The sequence below is a fragment of the Anopheles arabiensis genome, chromosome 3 (assembly GCF_016920715.1).
Source record: "Anopheles arabiensis isolate DONGOLA chromosome 3, AaraD3, whole genome shotgun sequence".
Classification (NCBI taxonomy): Eukaryota; Metazoa; Arthropoda; class Insecta; order Diptera; family Culicidae; genus Anopheles; species Anopheles arabiensis.
Window position 1 is genome coordinate 4,043,331 of NC_053518.1, and position 25,109 is coordinate 4,068,439.

The 25,109-nt window shown below is 47.0% G+C and overlaps 1 protein-coding gene across 1 annotated transcript in view; it reads right to left on the minus strand.

Annotated features, from left to right (window-relative positions):
• LOC120899757 (tyrosine-protein kinase Dnt-like) overlaps nucleotides 1–25,109 on the minus strand; it is an 84,053-nt gene that overhangs the window by 3,863 nt on the left and 55,081 nt on the right. The gene's annotated exons all lie outside the window — the stretch shown is intronic.

The window sequence follows — 25,109 nt, forward strand, 5'->3', positions numbered from 1 at the left end:
TGCCGTTTTTTAACTACAAACAACATAAACCACGGCCCAGGGCGAGGATGCAAATATCACAACATTACAAAACAAAAAACGTTTTAAAAATGGGAACGAGCCATCCCTTCCAACAGTCTGGTTATTACCATATCACCCGCCATTTCGGTCCTGGGAACCATTTCACACCGGTCGGGCCCAGCAGCCCCGTGCGCGACAATTATCGCCCAAGAATTATGAGGCGTTAGTGTGTTGGCCGCTTAATGCGACAGTAAGCTGCTATAAAATAAATTTTAATCCGCTCAAATTGCATCCGCCGGTGGCTTGTGCAGTTCTTTTTTCGCCACTTTTTCTCCCATCTCTGCTCCATCTCTCTTCTCTTCTGTGTTGATACTGCTGCTGCTTCTGCTGCCATTCGGTGGCTTAATCTCGGTGCCACGGTTATGTGCTTCAACATCTTGCTGGCGCAGTTTGTTCGCTTTTGGTGGACTGTTAGTTTATCGTGCCGGTATCAGCGCCGGTTGCGGTTGTGGCGAGCGATTCCAATAGACAACTCAATAGCTGCAAAGCTGCAATTTTTGGGGTCTGAAATTATCACAAACACTCGTTTTTTCCCCCATAAATCAACTGATAAATGATGCTACTTCCCCCGAATAAAAACCAAAACAAAGTGGCACTAAAGGCACGCGTTGTTAAAACAGGTCACTTGGATCGTTCGGGTTCACACCCATACCCCCATCTACAGCTAACAATGTTGCTAATGTAGTGCGATCGTAGCATGCTGGGAGGTGGGAGGTAAATTTTCCCGTCAATTAACAGGCGCACGCGGTCGTCGGTTCGCGGCGTGCGTTTTGTCATCCACCACCCCCCACACCACACACGTGGTTAGCGCGCACGCAAGAGAAGATGGGAGCGCAAGAGCGAACGGGCGCACGCGCGCGAAAAAGCACATTAGACACGGACCGGTGAAAAGCAGCATTGTGTGTTGTAAAATCGTTTACTTTAACCTTTTCACCAGCTCCATTCAGCGCTTTAGTTTATTCCGTTCGCGGTCCAAATCGTACAGCTTCCGGCCGGCGTAAAAAAAAAACACCCAGTCACGCAGTGTTTTTGTTGTGGTTGGCTGTTGTGCGCGTGTGTGTGTGAGTTTCTTTTTCAATTTACGCAGTAAAAAGTGAACATGCCAGGGGGGGATACAGAGTGAAATAAAGAAAAACCCATCGCGGGCATATAAATCACTCTGCCAAAAGCTGTGCGGAAAACTGGGTAACTTCCGACGCTTCAACAACACCTTGGGGTTGGGGGATAGGGAAACAGGAAAAAAAAACGTGGCGACATTTAATGATGCATACTCTCACAGCCCCTCTCGGTTGGTCCCAGGGCCCGGTGGCACTATTTGTGCAGACTTTGGGGCGCCGGACGTCGCGAACTGTTCTTTTGCGGCCCTGTTTTCCCACTGTGAGTGTAACGGTGTTTGGAATTAATTTTCCTCCCGCGTGTTGGAAGAGATTTGTTTCCCAACGCTGTGTTTGGACACGAGTTTCTGGTTGAAGCTAACATTAACAATGGCACGAAGGTGACGAAGCAGGGTGATGAGATGGGTGGAGGGGAAGTAAAAATGTTTTTATCTAATTAAATGCACTAAACGGGATCAGGCCGGGTGGCGAGTATGGACGACCGTGCTGTGTTTGTCATCGTGATGGAAAATAATTGTTCATCCAAAGGACACGGGAAGCAAAATGGTGAAGAAAATCGTATCAATCCTGGAACTCGGTTCGTGATTGTATGTGTGTGTGAGAGAAGGAGAGAGTGAGTGTATTAAATCCTCCAATCCCTACCGGTAACACCCCGTTTTTGTGGGCCAGACACCGTTTGCAGCCTCCCGGTACCCGGTAAGATAATAATAACAATTCACCAGAAAATTGAGAGATAATCCGATTAAATTTAATAAACACCGATGGAAAGGTTGGAAGAGAGGAGGAGTGCGCTTAAAGGGATGAAACCGGTTGACACCTCGATGACGGTGAATCGGAACGAAATGTGTTCACCACAACACCCAAGAGGACCCATGACAGATGGGAGATGCATCGGCAAGGGGTCACAGGAAAGGGCGAAAAAACGAACGGGTGTTTTTGAGGAAAAAGTGGACTGAGATTTGGATGCTAATGTGAGGATTATGTAGTTGGGAGTGTGAACAGCTGAAGGAACAGTACAAAACAACAACAAAAAACCTCGAATGTGACGAATTTTAAACTCAAACAAACTGCGCTTGATGAATGTTGATGCGGATAAAGCAAATCAGCGATAAATCGAAAGCGTACACCAACAACAAACAGCTCAATCGCAGGGGGAATCGGTGCGGGAATCCATTTACGGACAATCCTGCGTCTCTATCATGCGCCGATTGTAGTATAATTGGAATTTGACACATTGAATGAGAAATAGTTCAGTTAACAAATTTGAAAGGAAATAAATAGGATCGTTGAGGAGGTGTGAGCTACACATTACTAAGAAATGCAATCGACAATGGGAAGGCACAGTTGGAACAAACAGCGAGCGTGCGAGAAAAATGCTCAAATTCCAATCCAGCAAAACTGTCGATCAAGAGAATTGATGAATTTTTGTATTTGTTTTTTTTTTCAATCGTTTTCACAAAAAATTCACAAAAAAGGATGCCATGAAAAAGGACACTTTGCGCCATGGTAACGCGCGCGCGCGCGGGTAGTGATTGTCGATGGAAAGGGAGCATGCTGTGAAGGTAAATGGATTCCGGAGTGAATAACTACTGCAGCTGAATAGGAATCCTATTGTAAACGGTTCGATGAAGCATAAGAAACGCGGCCGAGAGCTATTGTTGTTCCCCATTGGCACTTGCATTTGCCATGCACACACACTGTATAGTGTTACGATAGTGTGTATGTGTGTGTTTCTGCACGGTGCATGCAATAGTTTCGCTTATCGTGGCTAGAGCCACGAAGGTATTTCGTAGGGAAGGTATTTTGTAATTGAATTTTTATTTATTATCACATTCATTTCGGTGAAATTTTAGACTATTTTGGAGCTTTTTTGGGGTGTCTTTCCTATTTAACCACAGCACGAAAGGGCATACCACCTTCCCATCAGATAAGCGCCTGCATTTCGGGAACAACAATAGGAATTCATGCTTGCGCAATTTGCGCAAATCGTTGCGCGTTTTTGCGCTGGTTTCAATTATAACACGCTGACCACACGCCATTATCACTTGGTTCCATTTATGATTGAGTGTAAATGCAACTCGATAAAAGCAAGATTTGGATCGTATACCGTTTGGCTGGGACCCCGTTTTTTTGTGACCGGTACGACCGGGACAGATGTGAGAACGGACGGCGGACCTGAATGCAGGTGAATGCCGGAGAGGCCACGACCACGACCACGTTTCCCAGGCTGATAATCTTCCGGAACGGAATCGTTTTACTTCACGCTCACGGTTTGTGTGTGTGTGTGTGTTTTTTTTGCTCGCTTTTCCTCGGTAGATCACTTGCTGTAGAGTAGTGCGCTGCCCGCCCGCCCGTCTGTCTATAGAGGAAAGGTGTGAAATACGCTATGTTGCGGTGCGAATGTGGCATCATTGTTTTACAGTGAAAAGAGGAGAGGAGAGAAGCAGAGGAAGGGACAAAAAAATAATCCCGGCCTTGGTAAGTGAATTCTATGGAATCCATTTCCGTCCGTGCAAGAGTAAGCAAATCCGCGGAGGAGAGGAAAGAAATCAACCGAACAAAACAATTGAAATGGAGCTTAACCGTGTATTGTTCAAAGAGATGAAAACAACAACAGTGTGGAAAAAAAGTGGAAAAGAAGAAGCCGGTCGAGGTTGTTTTATTAGAATGTTCTAATAAGATGTTCGAACAATGCACCGTTTTGTCAACCGTGTTGAAGAATAAGGAGTAAGGAACAACACATCGAAGTAAAAGTAGAACACAAAAGCAAAACAGAGAAAAAAGGATCCAGAGCAGGTATAAAAGTTCAAATTTACGAGCAAATAAATGAAGCGAAAAGAAATCAAAAAGTAAGTAGTAGTAAAAAAGAGGGAAGAATAGACAAGGATACAGGGTAAGCGTGAAAATGCAATAATAGAAAAGCAGGAAGCAAGTGCCTTAAAAGCCGAATAAAATCCAAATTAAAGAAGCGAAAGCCTGGCGGCACACGTTAGTTGACGGCATTCAAGTAATTGTTCTATTCTTTGAAAGGGAAGCAATATGAGACCGGGTTGTAAATGAAAGAATTAAAGAAACAACAATGTAAAAGCCTGCCAAATGAATATAAAAAAACAAAACAAGGTAAAACACATCGATTTTTATCCAAATATAACAGATAAAGGAACGGAACATTACAGATAGTACCTGTTAAAATCTCAACCAACAGTTAAATAAGAAAAACGGACAACGAAAACAGTACTGTTAATTCAACCATTTGAGCATGGTTCGCGATATTCGACGGGAAAGTTTATCTTAACTTTTGACGCACCAAGTCCACACCATTCGCCGAAAGGTAAGTCGAAGGTAAAATCATCACTTTTGCAACTCTTTTGCAACTCTTTTGCAGACGGCTTTTGCGTAGTTTTTGGTGACGGTCTTTCCCGAACCACGAATGCTTGTGGTGGTGGTGGTGGTGGTGGTGCACGGTGTGTCTAGTGCTGATGCTAATTTATAATTTAAAAACTTTCCTCTCAAACCACCAAGCGTGGTTCCAAGCGTCCCGTTTCTTATCGGAAACTATCATTTGCATTTATTCCCGAGCTGCATTATTCCCGACTTTGTTCTTACAATTCACACTTTTGCTTGAGAGTACTCTGAGTAGAGTAAGACTGTGTCTTACCACAAAAAAAAAGGCTAGACGAGACTGCGAGAGGGATTGCAGCTTAAAGATTTAAATACGAAATGTCACGCGGGACGGTGTTTTGTCTGACTTTCTTGAGCAAACTTCCCATCAGTATCTTCACACAGACACACCACAGCCACGGATTCTGGGATGCCCCGAACCCCGCTCTTCAAGCTTCCACTGTGACCGCAGAAATTAGTGGAATGATTAATTACACTGACAGCGATAGCCTCGGACTGCTCGGGACGGATCTCTTCGACAGGAGAGCGAACGGTTCCGTGGCGTCTCGGTGGCTCGTATGTGTCGCATTGCTGCGAGCCATGCGATCGTAATGCTGGCGATCGAATGACACAGACAGCAAAAGCCTCCAAGGCGCCCTCTGTGGTGCTGTGGCATTTCCTGATGCTGCTTTTTAACTTCATTTTTCCTCTCTCTCACTCTCTGTTTTCGGCACACAAACACAACCCAAGAGGAGAAGTACGCAAAAATCAGATCCTCGTGCCCGGTCGTGCTCTGCTTTAATTAGAATTAATTGCTTAATTTCCTTCAAATCATGGCGCTCCGTGCGAGGAAGGCAGAAGAGGAGAATTATGGACTGTCAGCGGGAAAATTTATTCCATTCACATAATACATTTCTGCCAACCTGGGGACGTTAAAGTTGCGTTTCTGTGACATGTTTACCCTTGTGTGCGAAAGGGCTTGTGCTTAAAAAAACAACGTTGTGGGAAGAATCCTTTCAGCTCTCGTTCTCCTATGTTACGATCGCGTGATTACCGACAAAACATGGATTTTGAATGGTGCGGAGAAAACATAACGCCCCTTTTTTTATGTCCATCCAATCCGATGGAATGCGGCGAATGGGCAGAATGGAAAATGATTTTCCATTTTAATATGCATAGATGGTATGGTTTTCGGAAGATAGTTTTTATCCTTTTCTCCGCCCGTCCTGTTAGTACCTTTGTGTGTCCGTGTGGCGCTAATGTGCCACTGGGAGAGAGTGAGAGAGGTTTGGACGAACGTCTGTTTGCTGTAATTTTCCCCCAGTGCCACCCAATGCCAGCGGTCGCGGTTTTGTGAAGGGAGGCAATGAAGGAAGAGCGCATCTTTTCAATTAATTTCTTCGTTTAATTAATTTCATTCGGACAGTAGGGTTTGTGCTAGGGAGCGGTCCGATTTGTGGCTTTGCGAATTGTGGGATGGAAGGAAAACCCGGACCATGAGAATCGCAACATAAGTGGACTCTACTGGCAATCATCACCCTGTTGGTAGTCGCTGTAGGGCGATTGTTTCTCAACCGCGTTTCTCAGCGGCATGGGGCCAAATCCACACATTTTCTTTATTTTGGACTTTCGGTCCGATCGCCTTTCGGTCGCACTTTAGTTTGTTGTGTCTGCAATCTATCACAAGTTTTCCACTTCCGTTTTGCAAACGGTGCGAGTGAGTGGATCGATACGGTCAGCTATGGAAACGGCTGAAATGGACGTCCGTCCGTCCTTTATTTTGAATTAGTCTTCCCAGGATGACCACAACATCTTTTTTATGGGTTTTGCATGCATGTGTTCCCGGTTGTGTCTTGTTGCGGTCGTGGGTTCCTTAGGGTTGCGGAAAACTGTGCTTAATCTCACGCTTGGAACGCCATATGTTTGCGTAATTAGTCATCCGGTATCAAAATGTAAGAAATTCGATTGAATTGTCCCTGAAGACGTAAGAAATGGTTACAAAAACTGAACCACAATACCCGACTGAATGCATGATAAATTGCACATCGAGCGCGTGAGAGGAATATTAGGTGGAAAACACACTGGATTAGAGGAAGGATAATAAAACTTTACGTCTAAAAACGAATGGCGTAATTATACCGTTCATTCTGCTAGAGGATATATAGAAAGACAATTCCTTGGCAGTTACGGTTGATCTAAAGACACACAAGCACACGTTTATTCGAAGAAACCGAAGGAGGACACGTTTTCTCCCTCATTGAGTCGGCAAATCGTCCATCGACAAATTGGTGCAGGCTGCACTAATTACACCCTCCCAATCCTGGCTCCACCATTCGTCCACACACACACACACACACACCCATGCCATTGAGGGCCATATTGCCCTTCCGCGTGCAATTACGCTGCTGCAGACGACCCAAGGGTGGGGCGCATTCAGTTGGAAAACCTGTCCGCCCATCGTTAGCTTTGACTATCGCCTTTGATTCGACTTTTTCGCCGAAGAATAGAACACAAAACGGTAGCAAAGGAAAATGGGGGGGGGAACTCCACCTCTTGGGGTGGGTCCGTCGGTACTTCGAAATTGAGGGAGGACACTCGTGAGAGCATCGTTTCAGGTTTTGCTAATAATAATTAAATTAGAACCGACAGGGCAGTGACAAGGGCGGGGGGGCATGGGAGACGAGTGCGTTCCTTAAAGAATGGAAAGCTACTTGGTCTTTTGCTCGTCGCGAGAGAGAAAGCAAGCTGTCTGTGGGTCACAAAACATAAATAGCAAAGAGCGTCGTCGTCACCTTCTTGAAGGATCTGCGCGCCCTGCCGGCAAACGATGTTAATTAAATGCTACACATTTCACTGCTCCTGGGGCGGGAAGGGGACGAGCTTCTTGAATGATACATTCCTTCGCAGCACACGCACGCGTTTGAGCAGAAAGCGGTGAGATTGGGGGGGAGGGAAATGTAGGCAACGGCAGAACGGGCATGATGCTTCGGTGGAAATTAATGTGAAGTAACATCATCTTTCATCGAAATTGACAGCGTGGGGCGTGTATAAACTGCTTGTTTCGCTTGTTTTCATTAGAAGCCATGTTGTACTACTACCGGGCGTGTGAAATGTCGCGAAAGATGTGTGCTCTGCTCCGTGTGCCAAAATGTGACGGCCGTGTGGCCGATGATGACGTTCGCTTGACATTTACATGGGGGGAAAAGGTTTTTGTCAAGATATTTTAAGCTTATTATGCGAAGAAATTATGCTGCCCGCGGATGACTTGGCACGCGAGCCATAGCCGCGATGGGATGGAAAGTGGTCGCTGTGTGACGCATTCCTTCACGCCACGCTGGACAGATTCTTGTAATGCGCGCCGAAATTCCGCAACAACCATATCTCCATGGTAACGGGCAAGGGAGAGCAAGCAACGAGGACGACGACGACGACGTGTCTTTCTGCCCATTTTAAGCGCCTTTCGGTTCCGTTTCGAGCGTCCATATCGCCACGCCAACGCGAACACGGACGTGGTAAGTAATGCGCTTTGGGACTTAGTTTTTCGCGTTGTTTCGCGGACCCCCTCCCCCGCTGAAAAGGATCTCGCTTTCCTGAGCGCTTAAAGATACGCCAAATGAGAAAAAGTCCAGCGCAAAGAAAAGCGTATCGAACGGACACGGGTTGGGGCCCGCGATGGGGACGACGCGACGTGATGCTGGAAAATTGTAATAACACAAAAACTTTTGCCTTGCCCAAGCTTTCCAAAACCGGTGGCTGGCAACAAGGAGAGCCGGCTGAAAGAATGCTGGTAACGAGCGTCAATTGTCAATGATTTTCTTCCGAAATCGTTCCCGAAGCCGTTTAGGGAAGCCGGAGGCGGGGGGACAATTTAGGGGAGGTGGCGAGTGTTTGAGTCAATAATCTGCTCAAATTTAGCACACAATCGAAGAGGCAGCATGTTGTTTGGTTTGGAGTGAAATAATTTCGTGCTGGAAAATGGGAATGGGACAAACGAAAAATCCATTGCCGCCGGCTCGATAAATAGCAGCATTTTCCAAGAAAGCATTTGATGCTGTAAGCTGAGAGGAAACTGTCCCACACCCACTGCAGTTTCTGGCAAACGGCGAAAGTTTAAAGTGAAAATATGTGTAACAGCAAGGGAGCGAGCAATTGGGCAACTTTAAGCTTTGATTTCCGCCATATTTGTCATATCAAACAGCAAACCCCCCGGGAACGGCAACAGTTTGTCATCAAAAGTGGACTGCGTAGATGGAAAGATTATTACAAAAAATCCTCGAATCGAATGTAAACTTAATAACGATTTAAAATGCAAACAAACCGACAGATTGCTGCGCCTATAATCATCGCATCAAACGTGTAATTCTGACGCAAAACCCCAAACAGAACACACACACACGCGTACCGAGGGATGAGTGTCGAAAAAATTGTAATGAAATTGTTAAATCACGCATCCACCCAACCGTCACCCTCAGTGCGTGCAACGGTCCATATCATTCCCGCCACAATCCACGCACCCGCACGATAGCCGTACATCAGCCAAGCGATATCCCTGATACGTGGCGCTGTACGCAAATTCGATTACAAACCATCCCCTTGCACACACACGCACACACCCAGGCAGTCATCAATCGAACGCGCGTGGGGGAACATGTCCTTGCGCGCGCGACTGGACCCTTCTGGACTTCTGGCCCCGGTTTCGGTTTCCGGCGGTCCAATTTCACGGTTCGTTGCCCTCGGCCGAAGCAGACATATGTGTGCAAATAGACGGCGGCATAACCTCAGCTAAATACAATTTCATTGAGCATTTCAGGGAGAAAAATGTAATTACATTACGCAGGCCTCCCTGATATGGTCCGAAGCACGCGGAATCATCACACCCCGCCAGTACAAGGATGTGTAATGTGCGAGAGCAAAAACAGGGCGCAAAAACTGGGAAAAGATGCCCGAAACAAATGGTTGCCTTGGCTTTTTTCGAGGTGTCCCTTTGTTTGTTAGCAAGGGCGATTAAATTATCGCAGTGCGCTAACACGCAGATTGAGCAGGCCTTGCATTGGATTGCTTGTTAGCGGCTTATAACAACGCAACATATAACACCCCAAAAACTGTCGATAGTTTTGACTCATATTTAATGGTAGGTGTCCTGTGTCTTTCCCCTCTACTGTGGCGGCTCTCGGTGCGTGATTGAGTGTCACAGTTGACAAGGTGTTGTTGGTGTAGGATTGAACAATCTTTCAGGGGAGGAGTGTTGCCTTTGCTACCGTCACGGTAGGTATGCTTTGGCGTGTTCATAATTGCGCCCATTGCGTGAGCTCACACCCCTCCGGAACTTTCACGCCGATGCTGGTCGGGGAGGGAAATTTGTAACGGTCCCTTTTAGCACGCAGAGAAAACATGTGCGAATTTGCCAATTTATTCTTCCTCGCTTGGGCTTATTGTAGTTCGATTGCAGTTCGATGCAGTTCTATAAAATTGCACTCTGAGTGGACGTGAATGCATTCGGGGTGGATTCGGTTTTTCATTGTGTTTTTGGGTGGAAAGGCCTTTCCATCCTCCAAAAGAGCGACACAGTGTCAAATTCGATGTGCGATGCCTCGACTACGGTCTCCAATGATGACGGCGATGATTGAAGTACCGACCGAGGCACTCGATTTGGGCCATTTAACCATTTGTTCCACTCAACCAACACCCCAAGGAGTGAGGAGGGACCGGCTACAGGCCGTTTGCACTCGTGTGATTATAATTGATGTCCGTCCGCCGGGCACAATCGGAAGTCTGAAGTGTCTTTCAGACCACTGCTTGAACGCGAACAAAGAACCTCGGCGCCGTAAAGCTAACGAGGGACCACTGATTTGTGTGAATGGAACAAGCGAGGGGAAACAAGAACACTATTTTGCATCGAGTGTACGGGTGATCTTGAAAACGATCGTTCGGTGGGAATAGAGCGCGTCCATAGAATTGGTAAAATAAAACAATTGATCAACACGATTTCCCCGTTGCGGAATGGTGCCGATTATACGTCACTGTTGATGGTTAACTTCACAGCTTCCGGTCGTCTGTGGTTGTTGCTGTGGCGTACAATTTCGATGCGGGATATCCGAACACTTGAACAAATGCTTGGATCGCAACCGGTTGGATGAACCGCATCTACCAAAGCGGTTTAAAAAAAATAAACTACAAACACTTTTCATTCCCTCTTTACAATGTGTGGAACGCATCCGTTTTTGCCGTGCAATACTGCCCACTGCTGCATCAGGCTTGTGTAATATAATTAAGAAACAATCAATTCCAGCTGCATCTGGCGGTCGGGCATCGTCGTGCTGGTTGAAAATAATTATAATGAGTAGCAATTCATTTAGCGTATTAATGCGATTCGTTCACCGGGACCGGGTGCCTGACAAAATGTGTGCTGTATGTGCTATCGTCCCTGTCCGATGAGATGAGCCAACAGCCTTTTCCCAACGTTGATGCGGGGGTTTGGGGTGAAATACATGCATCGATTCATGCGAAACCGAACCGGACGAATGATGGCAGATTAAAGCCAACCACCCGATTCCCCGATTCGGCCAATTAAATTCCGATTTTCAGGAGAATCTTTCGACAGGGAAAAGGATGATGGCAATGGCGATACAGCTTTTGTGCTCGGGTTGAAACTGAATATGCTCTTTCTGTGTGCCATTTTGTTATAAAAGATGTAGGATGAAAACGCTGTTCAGCTGTTCATTATTGGAAATTTAATTATGTGTGGTATTAAAATACACCGATTGCTCACATTACGGAACATTCTACACCGTTCTCCCAGCTTTAAACATATTTTTTTGGGGAAATGTACCTTCCATTTTGACGGTTACCAAAACCTCCGTTACGCTTCATCACGTACAGCAATATCAAACTGCAAACCAATAACTAATGCCGTGATAAATATATGTGCACACTGTTTCCCCCAAAAACCCGGAATGTGTCCCAAACGGTACGGGACAGATGAATGTGTCAACCCGTTTGACACCTCCCACGTGCCACCCCACTGTGAAACGTGTGACAAGTGATGCGAAATTTATGCGCATTGCATATCGCAAACTGCATCACAAAACCGGGCACACACACCACCCCGATTCCCGATGGCCACCCGGGGGAACCGGGGGAACCGGGGGAAAAATTATGTAATTTTAATGCCATTCAAACTGGTGGCTGGTCACTGCCCTCGCGGAACCCACCCTTTCCCCCGGTTTTTGGAAGAAGAATTGATTGAAAAGTGCTTGGCCGTCGAATGGATGCTCTCAATTTACCCGCAGAACGAATTGGGCAAAGTAGGAGCTTTGTGTGGCAAATGGTTCCATAAAATATTGTTGACTCATTTTACGAGCGCTTCCCGAGGACTGACGGACTCATTCCAGTGGGCACTGCATGCCTTCTCATCCAGTTTTTGTTGGCAACTCGTCAAGGCAGTGGTAACATCTTCATACTACTGGGGCTGTGGTGGTTCATGGTGGCAACACAGAGAACATCCCCTGAACTAACCTAGACCTCTTGTGTTCCCGATTACCCGAAATGTTAGGGCAGAGATTTATGGCCAACGAGGCGAACGCGGGATCGCGCAGCTGAGTTCAGTTAGAATCACGTCTTCCGGATAGGTTTCACTCTCTGGGTAGGTTTTTTTGTGTCGTTCTCTCCCTCTCTCTTCTCGTTGCCGTTTCGTTCCTTCGCGATCGACCGTGGTGACCGGTAATCCGATTAATTTAATGACTTGGGAACGAGACTGCGGATAGGTTAGGTGGTCGACGACGACTAGGTTAGGGTTTTGGCCCTTCCATCTGTCCCTCCCTACGTGTGACGGCGAACACCGAACAGGCACGTCCACAGGCTACTCCAGGGGCAATAAATTAGCGTTCCGTGGTGGGTTTTATGCTCTTTCGTTGCGATCGTTTTGAGATGCACGTGGGTTAGGCAACATCGGCACATTGTTTTTCCGCCGACCCAAACAATCCTCAATTTGAATCTGCATGCACACACACCAACGACGACATTGGTGCTCGATATTTTTCACTAACTCCTCCGTACGACTTCCGGCCATCAGCGATCTGCATTTCGGAAGATCGATTCGGGCAGTTAGATGAACGATTAATTAAAGAACACACAGCGCCTTGAGCTCAACGCCACGTGCTAGGGCAGGAATTGAAATTTCCGCACTTTTCCGGCGTTCTGGCGGCCACCTTACACACCGCTCTTTCAGTGGGAAGGGACGTGAAATTTGAAACGGCAACGCATTTAGGACAAATAGACAATACCGGTGCATACCGGTGCGTAACACGGCTGGAAAGAATTTTTATAACGTTCCTCCTCCAACAACGCGTCTTTCGTACGCGCATTTCGTTGAAGTATGCAGTGTTTTTCACGCCGCACTAGAACCTGTGTTTATTTTTATGTGCTATGCTACTGTTTTTAATTAACCTCTGGACCAACACACACACACACCAACGCCTTCTCCAAAAGGTTGTGTGCGCACCGTACGTAAACAACGCCTGCTGCTTGAGAAGGGAAAGAAAGTGTGCTCCTTCCCAGGCACATGTTCGGGTATCATATCTAACGGGTATGAAACCGTTTCCCTGGAATGTGTTTAATTCTGCTACGCCAGAAGACAATGGTTGCTGCTTCTTGATGGAAATTCAAGTTGCATCACCTCACCTGGCATCTGCACGCACAAAAGCCTTAATCCAAAATGCAAGTGCATCACCGTGCATACGACCAGAGGGGCCAGATTATACGATTTATTGTTTAGGCTTAGGTTCAGTGGGCTTGAGGCTTTATAAATTTATAGCATTAGGCAGCATCGTTGCCCTAATGGTTGGCAGGTTGCTGGGAAGGGTGTGGATGCACTAAATCGATGGCTATACAGAGGTAAGAGGACACCGTTTGGCGGACGAGTCTTGCTTTTCTTGCAAGTGATCTGACCGGCTGGAAGATCCATTAGTGGAAGAATAGTAATCATTCCTTCGAGACAACAAAGCTCCATTCGTCCACAGATATCTCGGTTCAGAGAGAGAGATATACATGATCTTGGCCCTCCTTAACAGGTACAGGTTGATGCTACTAAACGATAAGTAATGGTGGCGAAATGGATGAACGGTTGCAACCGTTTACATGGGGAGATATGGGAAAGCTGAACAAACTAACCGCCTCACAAAGAGAGGGCCTCAGCCATTGGGTGAATGCTGAAGTCTTCGATTGATTGATAGAAAAATTTAGTTTACTCATGGAGCCGGTAATTTCTGCATCATTATCCCAGTGTGGTGCCGCATACCTGAACCGCATAGCAGCAGCAGCAACAGCAGCAGCATAAAGCTCTGTGTCCGGTGGAGATGTCATTAATTTAAATTCCTGACACAACCCGACCGACTGAGCGTTGAACTACATTCGCCCGGTGTATCAGCCCTTTATCAGACCCGGAGACAGCCAAGGTATAGGGCCCAGCATCGGCGCGCAGCGGGAACAGTGTTGGCGGGAACTTCCGGTTCAAGTTGATAAAACTCCATCAAACAACGTGGAACGTGGACGACGACATCGGCTGCTGCTGCTGCTGCTTGCTTCTCCAGTGGCATTCTTCCGGCATTTCTGGCACACCCGAGTTTGCGGACCATCGGGAGGTATTCCTTCACATCGGACGTTGGTAAGAAGTGATTTATGGAAGCGAGACATCTCACACACACACACATACAGTACATAACGTCCGTCAAACGCCCGTTCCATGGACAAGGAGAGACCGCGTGTCCACTTCCGCTAATGGGCAGCCGACGACAACGGACGGACCGGGGGACCCGGTGCTGATGAAAATGGGCATCCTGTTTTATCATACAGGCAAGGGAAAAGCTACTCAGGGGAAGATAGGTGGGTGGAAATGTTTATTCACCGAAGTTGCATCATTAATCAAGTGATCAGGTGGCCACCGGTGCTCATGTGTGTGTGTGTGTGTGTGGGTTGGGCAAAGAAAGCTTCGTATTTTTTGTGTGCGCTTGTCTATCGTCGCTTTTCCAATGTAGGAAGAGAGAAGTTGTGATCAAAGTTGGCACAGAGAAAACCGAATAGAAAAACAACCTCCCTCTCTTCGATTCGGCTTCGATTGTGGTAGGCGGTGAAGACCGTTTTGCCACACTGGTTTTCGGTCCGGCAGACAGACAAGCGTAAGTTTCATCCCCCGACACACAGCTCGTGGCGAAACTATTTCAGGTTGGCCAGGCCAGGCAGATGGTGAAGCTTTTTCGGAAGCAGAAAAACAGGAAGGTTGATTGGAAATGGTGGTTCCCATTCAGGGCGCTGATTCTAAATCGAATCGCTTTCAGTGCCACCTAATGGCTGGGTGGGATTGATGGAATTGTGCCTTTAAAAGACGAACCGCTGTCCCGGCGGTGTTGGGGGGATTTGTGACCAGAGTTTTCTAAAGATTCCACCAGCAAACCACAGTGGAGGAGGTGAGTGTTCTATCGCACATAGGAATGGGAGATGAGGACTTCCACAGAAAAAGAGGGAGAGAGAGAGAGAGTGATAAAAAAGAGAGCACAACTAAACAAACACTGTGACAAGCCATTGAATGATTGCAGCTAGCGTTTTCTATCGAACGTTTGTGCTCGCCACAGTTTGACTGATGGTGACGTATGGGAAACGGTTTTTATGCTTCGTCGCGGTCCATCTCGGTGGTCAATTCATTGCACCCTCAAGGGCTTATGTGTACTTCTATTGGTGTATGTGTGTGTGTTGTTTTTTTTGCAACACACTGTCCAGCTCACGACCATTTTGTGGGCAACCGTTTTTGATTGACGTTGGGTGGGCGGTTTTTGTAAATTGATATTTCGTAACCGCAAACCGCCCTCCTTCTACCAACTCCCTGGGTGCGACCCGGGCAAAAAGGTGGCGCAAATATCCACGCATTCAAACAAACATCATCCCCACTCGGACACGGATACGGATTGCGTGATCCATCGCATTCGGTGGCAAACACGGTTGACAAACGGCAGGCCACACGATAAATCGTTTGAGGTTGCAATTCTATGCAATTCTACAGTGTGTTTTTGTTTTGTCATTTCCACGTAGTTTGCAGCTTGCATGTTTTTTTCCGTTCCTATGCCCTATGTATCAATTGAAGCGCCATTTTTTTGTCTGACCTTCCTCCCTCTCCCTTATTTAGCATGTGTGGAAAATACATTTATCGGTTTTGCTCGCGGTTGACTGCAATTGATAGCACAAAACCGTCACTAAACTGTGCTCCTCACCGGATTGATGTTGCTAGAACGCATGCAAACATAGGTCCTTTGAGAATCAATTGCTCGCTTACCTGTAAAAAGAGAGAGAAAAAAACAAATTTTATTAGTTTTGGTTAAACTTCCACAAAAACGGTGACGTTTCAAATTTCGCGCACGTTTGGTTTTGATTAATCATAACCGCTTTAAAGCCGTGTTAGCGTTTGAAGCTCACGAACGATCCTCACATCGGGTGGTCTCAAGAGAGCAGCGACACGGTCCAATTGCATTACTCATCCTTTTGCGAAGCAAAGCGAAAACAAATAAACAAACTCCATAACATCCGGCAAACTGCAGAAACGTAATCACTGGAAACTGGTTATTGCATGGATCCCGAAAGAAGGCGTTATCACACCTGTCTTTTGCATCACCCTTCATCTTTCACCCTCGTTCAAGGCCCCCCCCCCGCCTCTTGCGCTACATTCATACTTACGGGGTGGTTAAACATCTTTCAATTTATTGCCCCTAACACGTCCCTTCGACCGCAAACGGAACGGAGCCTGGGCAGCAAGCACCTCTTGGAACCGAACCGAAATCGTGCAAATTTCCTTTAACAAGATTATGCTGATATAATCCAGCTCATCCAGAAGTGTGGTACACGGGGTACGGGAAACCATCCAACAAACCATCGACGGAACGATGAGAAGCGCAAAAGAAATCATAACACTCTTTCCACACCTTTCCACACCACCCGCCGGGCTCGAGGAGGCCCTTGTCTTGGGTGTTTCTTCTTGTTCGCTTTATGATGATGCCTACACGGTCCTACACCTTTCCCGCCTTACTGCTCCGAAAAAACTTTGAATTTTATAATGCCCATCTTCCCCAAAGAGAGATCTCGATGTTCGATGTTGTTCTTGGCCGTTCGTAGCAACACCGCAGCCTACTTCTCCACCACTTCCCCGTTCCATGGAAGTTCGAGTGCGCTCGAGTGCATGAAATCCAATTCGTTTCGCTTGTTTATTTTCCGGGGCCCCCAGTATTTATTTAACGTTTGATTGAGATTTGAATTTATGAAGAATAAATATTGAGTGGTGCATGTGCCCGTTCGCCCGAAAAAAGGCAAGTGTGAAGACGACCTTAAACGTTTTTCGGGGAGCAGCCCACCCGTATGTACGCGGTGCGAGCGATCGAACAACGGAAATCGGTTCGGCTGCGGTACAACCAGACACGATCGACAAGCCAGGCTTACCGATCGGCGTAAAGATCCTCCCGGAGCCAGACCGGTTGTGGGGAGTGCTGCTAGTTCTTTTTTAACTTTATTTGTGTGTGTGCCAAAATGTTGCGTATGGGGGAGCGGGAGAAGAAATTCTTGCCGACTCCGTTCTCCGGTGTTTGGTTTCAAAACTCCGGAGCGTCCCACCTTCGGCATCGTTATCGGTTCCACGCAATCCCATGTTCCTCCCGCTGAGATTTCCCGCTGGGACGGAGTTAAGAATCGGTTCGAATTCTGGGCCCGTGGGAAGGGGCCAGAACTCGGCTTACACGATCGCATTCGCAGGGTGGTGGTGTACCTTGCGAGCCTCACAACGGGTGGTCAAGCCCGAACCCGACACTGACTGAACACTTTCTCATTCGCTAACGATCGGGAGATTCTTCCCCCTGCCAGTGCCAGCGGTTCTAAACGTTGTTCTTCCCCAGCTTCTCACACACCTGAAACAGGGTTCCAGGGACGGGGTGCGGTAGTGTGTTTACGGCTTTTCAATTTACGATTACACGCTCTCGATTCTCGATCTGTGCCGTCGTCTACAACCCCGTCTACAGCCTCACAACTTTTGCTCCAGCAGAAAATGCGCAGATGAATGGCGCGACACGCAAACGCCGTTTCTCAAAATATCACGCCCAGTCGCGAATTGAATTCTTCTTCTCGTCTGTGTCTGTACGGTTGCGTGTGCTGTTGCTGCTGCGTTCAAGTGAATTTATTTACTGTTTATCTTTCCATGTTTCGTACACCGCATGCGAATGCTTGTGTATGCAGAATAAATGCATCCACAAATTCATTCTCACCGGTACCGGGGTTTCAGTTGCGGTTGGTGGTGGTGCCCGAGAATGGATGGGCTGTGTTAATAGCGACCGACAGTGTTTGCGAGCGTTGTGGCTTATGGCACACTGGCGGCAGTGAGATATGGTGATGGGGGGTGGAAGGCAAGCGTGGTGTTGTGAAAATGAATGCATATTAAGAAAACATCCAGCATCACTTACATATATAATGGAGATTAAAGGTACTCTCTTAAATTCAATTATTCTATCCAAAACGTCACACACATCAAGAAAGTAGAACAGAACACTGCCAAGAAAAGGGTAATATGATTGAAATTTGTTTAGTGTATTAGAAACCTGCCACACACACGGTTGAACCTGTCCTGACAGCATTTACTCACACTGCGTCAAAGCTGACACTAAGGGGTTAAGAGCATTTAGTCGTACAGCTTTCACCCAGGCGCTGCCGGTTGTCAGGCATAAATCAAATTCCAGTCAATTCGAAGGCGTTTTGTTTGAGTTGGATTTAGGAGTCCCGGCAAGGCACGGGACACGCTTCGACCTCAAGAGACGACGCCCCGATGCTTTCGAGACGCACGACACGTGATCCTGGTTATTGCCTTTTTTGCGTACGGCTCTGTTGCGACATTTTTGACAGTCGTGTGGCGCGCACAGTTCCTAATCCCACAGGGAGAAAGAGACGTAGTAGGGCGTACTGGGTGAATTTTTAACGATACACTATACCCTACGAAAAGACGATTGGTAGTGCAAATAGTGGCACGTGGCGGGAACAGGAACACCTTTACTTTCGCGTCCGTTTTTAAATTGATATTTTATTTCTTGCCTCAAGAGAGAGAGAAACCGGCGGAGAGAGATACATTGTGCACCAATTTAATATTTCGAAATCACTGCACAGAGATCATCCCCTTGGGTGTCATGTCTGGGGGAGATGTCCTGCCGACTGCATGCACTTTTTCTCCTCCGCAGACAATCATCCATTCAAGGATGTGAGTGCCGTGCGGATAAACTGACAGCAGATTTATTGCAAACGCGTGTCTCATCCTCCCAACGGAAAAGGGGAAACACCACAGCGTATCGATTGCAATATGCACACAACCCTCTTTCTACAGTGATTGTTTTCACACAAGACTAGCTGCACAGCATTCGTTTCTGCACAAAAAAAACCCCCGACCTGACCACTTAAACTTTGAACCGCACCGATTTCGTGAATCCGTTTTCCAAGCAGTCCACTCTCAAGGCCTGAAGGACGCAGCGTTATGATGCGGCAATACTTGCGGACGGCATCGGACCGTTTTTGAAGCTGCTTGATTGGTTTTGGTGGTGTGGAAATCAATTTCTATTGGCCATCGGTCCGTACGACCGATATGGTAATGAGTACCAGTGTCAGTACTCGGAAGGAAACAGAGCTAGCTGCAGGGTTTTGCGGTTTTAGCCAGCTCTGTTAGGGAGCTAGCATCGGTCTTGCGGAATAGGATCTTTCCACTTGGCGCCACACGCCACGCCGCAAGGAAAACACAAACCCCGCAAGGGCTGCAGCATGACGAGAAGCAATAAAAGTCAATATTTTGATCGCCATTCCTTGACTTCTTAACGAGTGTGCCTTGCCTTACGTGCCTTGCTGTGTGCTTCGTTCGTTCGTTCGTTTTTCTAGCCACTGCTAGAGGACGTGGAAAAGAGGGAAACCGCGTTATTGAAATCGCCACAAATTGAACGTGGTACAGGGCGCAGACAGAAGCAGACAGCGTTGAGGTTTGGCTCGAAGAAGATGCTCGTTGATTTGGGTATCTGTTCCGTTTCTCGGTGGTACGATTTCGCTTCTGAACTGTCTGATCTGTTCTGCTTTTCTCTCTTCAAGCTTGAGCTTGTTTTGAGAAAGAGAAACAGTGTAGTGTCTGTTATGTTTAACATTTTATGTAAGCTTGTTTGGAGCCAATTTGAAACCACGAAACCGGCTTTAAGGAAATAACTATATCAAGCTAAACTGCTTATTGCCATCGCCGCTACTTTGACTGACCCGTGAGCTCTCGTTTTCCAGCTGCTCAACAACAAAAGCCAACCGAATGTGTCTCTAACTGTCCTACTTATTTTGTTTTTCTATCACCCAAAATAAAATACAGAAATTGATTTAAATAGATTTCAAATCATTCTCCTTGTTTGTTTGCCCTAATAAGATAGGCATCTGCATTGAGCGACGTTTCGTTGACGATTTAAATTTCCTGCTCGTTATAGCAGCACCGGCCGTTGCGTCCGAAACGTTCCTCGTACCGTAAAGATCATTAGCTATGGTTGAATACAAAAAATAAAGCGAAACTAGGAACGTCGTAAAATGTGAGCCCATATTTCAAAGGCCGGTTTTTTAACTGCTCCTTCCTCCATCCATGCGGCGCGACCCGGCAACGAATGCACACACACAGGAAATTAGACCAGCTTTCGGACAAACAAACTGACCATAGTATCCAGCACCACCACCACCCAAACCCATCACATCGTTACCGTGTGGCGTCGTTTATTGATCGCAACCGTTAGATACGCGGGGCGGCCGGCCACGGCCACGGCACTGCAAGCTGCGGAAGGGGAATTAAAATAATCCCAAATCTCGGCGCGTCAACAAAAGCAACCAAGGGGCGTAAAGATTTAGCTGCCGGAAAGAAAAATCAACCCACTGGAACGGGGTGGAAGATCACATCACGGTCTGCCCAACCGGCCGGATGGATGGCGTGTCAATTAATTTTACGCTTGGAGGCGATAAATTTTCGTGAACAAATCTTCTCACACGAGGCAGGGATACTGTTTTCACTGTGCTTGCGGTGTGATTCCTCATCAAGCAATTCCGATCTTTTGGAGACAACAACGTGCCAAAGTACGATCGGCGTGATCATTCGATAGCTGTGCGACACCGACATCGTTGCGAACAGATGTGACGACACCGAGAGCGAAGACATCCACAACAACAACCACCACCTTGGATTCACGATCGGTGAGTTTGAGTTATGGTTGGTGCAGATTTTGGATATCTGATATCAGACGTAAAGTTGAGCTTTATCTGTACGGTGTTGGCTCGATCAAGACATAATGGATTGCTGTGTCTCAATTTCAGAACCGGTTGCGTATGAATAATCAATAGCTGAAGTGAAACTGTTTGGTTTCCACAAATTTAATGCACAAGTTGTAAATATTAAAACCAGCTGAATGAGTAATTTTAAAGCTGATAAGAGCAAAAGCCATGATATCTCAATATTCCAACAGCAAAAACTAGGCTGTTCCTACAATAAATATCTCAAAGGCAACCGCTCAAGGCATTGGGTGCGATAAAAACTTCTGCAATATTCGTTGCACCAAAGCAAACACAAGACACGCCAATGCCGAAGGGCTGCTTCTGTTCCGGACAACATTCTTCCGCCGAAAACTCACCCCCAAAAAAGAAGAAGTATCTCCGTCCACTGTACTCCAAAAGCGGATTTCACTCAATCATCATGATTAGGCAACAGTGAACCCTTTTTCCTCGGCCCTGCCGATGCCCTGCGGGCGTCAAGGGACCCCTCCTTGACGAGAACAAATCAAACCTATTGAAGTTCATTTCCCGCGCAGGCACGTACTTCGGTTTCGGTTCGAAGACGTTTCGGGCGTCCACACGGGCGGCAGCCGCGCCTAGATTGTGGAATTGCCTTGCTACCCGAAGAAGTTGGACCATCTCCCCGCAATCACCCATAGCGAGAGGGAGGAAATCGCGCTGCGCCCAAACACCGACCGGGCAAGCTCGTTGGAGTTTAAACTTGTTTTGAATAATTCTGTCTAATGATATGATTACAGATAATTTCGCTGCTTGTTTTGTTCCGTACTAGCCCCCCTTCCCCTCCCCGTTGGTACGCGCCGAAGTACGTTGTTCCATTCAACCGAAAAAATTACTAGCAAACGATTGAACAACCTAAGTTCCGGCGATCAACCGTTCCCCGGCGGTGCAGGCGGTACTTGCGGGGCAGTCGGCCATGTGCTAGAGCATGAGCTAGTGTTGCCACCTTGTTCACCCTTTTCCTATTTATGGGGAAGAGTCCGTGGAAGCGTCCGTGCGGAGTCGCGGAGTCTGTGTTTCGACGAGAGTTCATGAATCGGGCGAAAATGATAGTAATTACACATGATTGGTTGCCTAGACCGGGAGCGTCACAGTGCACAGGGCGGGATAGGTGTGTGTGTGTGTGGAAAAGACTCAAAGACCTAGAGCTTCGGAACGATAGAAAGGAAGACAACAAACAAACAGACCCACACACACACTCACTCGAAAACAGGTCGAAAATCATTGCTTGCTCATCACAGCGTCGTCATTCTGCGCGTTGGCTTCTGTTTCGGCGAGCGTTAGCGCTTTCTCCCCTTATGGCTGGTCCAATGCTGGCTGCCCTTTCCTACCTCCCGGGCTGGTGGAAAAGGTGGGGCAGAGGGTGCACGGTGAGCGCTATGGGGTCGTTATGGCTCGTTAGGTACGGATTATGGTCGATTTATGGTGTGCTGTAATTAGCGGAAGCGAAGTTAACTCTTCTTCTGTTGCGCCCAATTTCCAAACCTCGCAGAGCCTCGGGAGCTTCTGTTTGCGTCGGAGGAATTGGTCGAACTGGCACCGGTTTTTTTTTGGTCGATGGAGCCTTGTCCAATTTCTTTCGTCTTTGGACTGTTGGATTTTTACATCGAGTTGCATCGATTGGATGAAACAAGTTGAGCACAGTTTGTCTAATTTGCAACCGGCGCGGCATTAAGTTGCCTCTTTGTGTGATGTTTTAAAGACTAACAAAGGAGGCCTTGGAAAGATCGTTGAAACGCTCTATTCGATTTGAGGATCAAATGGTTCCTCGCAATTGAATTCCCATAAAAAAAAGGAAAAAGGATCATCTATTTGATATGTTTACGGTGGCTCTAAAATTGAAAGGAAAGCCTTTTCCAGAATTCTTCTAACCTTCCGTATCACAAAACTCAAATGCTCGCTCGTAATTGCGTAATTGCAGTACCCCAAAACGGCACGCCGCAACCGATTATGAAAAACGAGACCGACCGTAAAGCCGGCTGAGATGGGTCAAATTCGGAGTTGCAGCGTTTCTGTTACGACATTTGACACCACACAGCGGCCACCAGCTGTGCATCGGCGTTTGGCAAGGATATTCATTGTTTTGCTAATGCCTCGCGTACCTCCTCCTTGGCAAATGGTTTTCGCGCGAAGGACGCAAGACCTCGGGACGCAGCCCAACGTTTATATTTAATTTCATTTCCTTTCCGCTTGCGTACGCGTTTTTCTTTGCATTCCCCGGACCCCGGCCATACTATCTTGGCAAAAGGTTTGTTTTGTGTGCTGAACGTAACCTTTCTTCATCATCTTCTGCCAGCGCTTCCACTCATCTTGAGTTGCCGGTTTGGTCGCTTTCGCATCACCCCGGTTACACACACACCTTCTTTGCTTGTGCAAACATCTGCATCCTTCACGCCTCGTTACGCTGGCTCCTCATCGCCTCCACAACCTCTCAAATCGCAAGCTCAACCATCATTTCAAGTGTTGTTGGCTCGTTCGCCTTCCCAAGAAGGAGAGAGAATTATTATTCCTATTTCCGCTGCTGCAGTTGCATCGTTATGCTGGTTTTAACGCTGCGCGATTCAAGCTTCCCGTTCCCGCCACCGTTTACGATTACTTTTGATATATTTATGATGAATTTATATGGCCAATATTTCTTTTCCTCGCCCCACACACTATGCAAAGCTCGCTATCTTCCGGCGCAAGAGTTGTTCTACGAGTCAGTTTTTGGGCATCACCCTCCCCAAAACTGGACAACACTCGAAGATGCTGCTTCGCCGTCGTGTGTTTTTGGGTGAGATTGTTGAGTGCCTTGAGCGTTTTTAGTGGCTCCAGTTCGCTCCTCAATCATTTTCTTGCAGCATTTATGTGTTTTGCCTGTTCTGCTTCCTCCGCTGTCTGGAAGGATCTGTGGAACTCTGTAGCCATCGTCGTCATGATCGTCGTCATCATCATCTTCATCGTTGGTGGCTGTTTAGCGGTGGTCATAAATACTGTTCAGGGCAGCTTGTGCTCCCCCGAGTTGAACCGTTTTTCTGCACATTCAAGACAGGCACAACCATTTTTTGCTCTGTTCAGCATTTTCCTTTCTTGTGGCAATCATGATGATGATGATGATGATGACGGTGCTACCACACTTTTGGCGAATGTGGCCACCTCCGCATCCTTCGGTCCAAATATGGGAGCGAAAAATGGTCTTCCCTTCCCGAAGCAATGCAGTTTTGTTGCTGTTTTGAAGTTGTTGTGGAGCGGAGTTGTGTTGGTTTAAAGGTCTCCTATTCCAGAAACGCTGCAGGAAAGGAATTCACGCTGCATGGTCGTATTTTATATTCCATCGCATGTTGAATTTTATTTGCAGGGGTTTTGCAAACCCAAGCGATGCTTTGGGCGAACTAATCGGAAATTATTTGACCGTGCGATGATGCGCACAGAAGCTTAATTTATGGTTACGATCGCCTTGCTATCGCTCTCTCTTCCTCTCTCTCTCTTGTTGAGGAGTGCTATAAACAATTTCCTTAATAAAATCTGATTGCATTTCTGGTAAACCTTGAAGTGGAACGAATTTGCAGCTTCACTATATCAATCTTTTGGCAACGATTGGCAATCTTTCACCGCTTTATAAAAGTTGCAAATGAACAGGTAAGCAAGATAAACCCAAAAAAACCAACCAGGCACTTGCTATTCCGCGGAAAACTGTGCAAATAGCACCACATTATCGTGCTGGTCCCCGGTACAGTCAATGGGCGAAAGTAAACCCGAAACGAACGACAAAAGGACGCTTTTGCTCGAGCTCGTGGACGTGATTTATTTCAAATTAGTTTTCTTCACTTTTCACTTCGCGGGAAATCTGCCTGGCCCGCTGTAGTTCCCACCGTTCTCCTATCACGGACGATCGGTTTGCAAAAACTCTCTCTCCCGGCGTACACTGGTTGATCATGAAAAATGGGTCCGCGTTCGGATTCACTTCCCATTTTGAACGGTGTCTCATAGACACCGGCACGGACGGCCCTGCGGTTGTGTTGGGTGTTGCTTTATCGGTGCGGTACAATCAAGTCTTTTTCAAATATTTATAACACTTTCACGTTTTTGCACCATTTCCGAGGTCCCAAAAAAAAAAACACGTCCACTTTTCGGCAGGCAATGCTGGTATTTTTTATCACCAACTCCGGAAAAAGGATAAAAATGTCACTCTGGTCCCGAAGAACCCCCGCGGAACCCGAT